Below are 1,201 nucleotides of genomic sequence, written 5' to 3' on the forward strand. Positions count from 1 at the left end.
AATGTGGAGAATAAAGCAATGCCCTTTTTTCACTTCTCCATTCTCCAGGAAGGCAGGATTTGCACTAAAGGAGTATTCACAGAGCTCTACCATCATGGGAAACCTGCAAGGCTGTCATGAAGCAGACACACCAGGAGCTCACCATTCATTTTGTATGATCAGAGCATGGACATAGTGAAATCACATCCCCAGTGAACTGGCTCTCCAAATGGGACTCCCTGCACAGCACACGGCCCAGAACTGAGAAATCATTCAGCACATAGTTACATACGAACAAAGTCTCACGATCAGTTGTGGGCCTAAGGGCAGAAATCTATAATGCATTCATTTTCTAGGCATGGATCAAAAGGGAAGAAGAAAGTCATGGTCATTTGAAAATGTCAAACTATGCAAGCTGCAAATGCTTGAAGTAACTAGTAATTACCAGCTGCATTCCCTGTCCTTTAGCCCCTGTCAGTAATGTACAATTAATATTTACATCCTTTTATTCACTTCCATAAAGAACTCTAAAGTATGGTTTAAATTTATGAGATTTCAATAATAAGTGAATAAGCTTAGCTAATAGTCAGTGATGGCTTTTCTTATCTTTTAAACCTCTTTGCATATTTCTAATACTATTTGTTACTCATTTCATATTGGTTTTCATAAGCATCAATAAGACAGAAAAGTAGTGTACTACATGATCACATGTGTGCCTGGGGGTCTTAATACCACATAATTTTTTTTGTATAAGCTGAAGTCACGCCTACTAAAAGCATGAGTATCATATATTCCATTTGTTTTATGCTTTGGCCCCTTAATTACTGCCTTCACAACTCATACACAACTGGCATTTCTAACCAAAGGACAAGTCCTTTTCTCAGCTCTTTGAAAATGTAACTTTTGGTAAGAAATCCCATAAGGATAAAACATTTTCAGAGCATATGTTCACATACAAAAACAATCTACATATATACAGATGACATGGAGAGGTAATGTTAGCTAAATAGTAAATAAATTACTGTTTTGTATTCATTTAGCAGGAAAAAATAAGTACTCAGTTGCTCTGAAGTATTAAATATTACTTTTAAATTTATTTGTATTAAGTTATCCAAAATATTTGAAGATCATCTCTAAGAGAATTATGGGACAACATTATAATATTCACTTTCTCCTCATCTTCCAACTTCCAAGTCTACTTGTAAAAGTAGACATTTCAGGA

At 35.3% G+C, this 1,201-nt stretch overlaps 1 protein-coding gene across 1 annotated transcript in view; it reads right to left on the minus strand.

The window, feature by feature from the left end:
* Prex2 (phosphatidylinositol-3,4,5-trisphosphate-dependent Rac exchange factor 2) overlaps nt 1-1,201 on the minus strand; it is a gene marked incomplete in the record, with an annotated part of 260,363 nt that overhangs the window by 146,700 nt on the left and 112,462 nt on the right.

This window comes from Chinchilla lanigera, unplaced genomic scaffold, assembly GCF_000276665.1.
Source record: "Chinchilla lanigera isolate Chin_1 unplaced genomic scaffold, ChiLan1.0 scaffold00043, whole genome shotgun sequence".
NCBI lineage: Eukaryota > Metazoa > Chordata > Mammalia > Rodentia > Chinchillidae > Chinchilla > Chinchilla lanigera.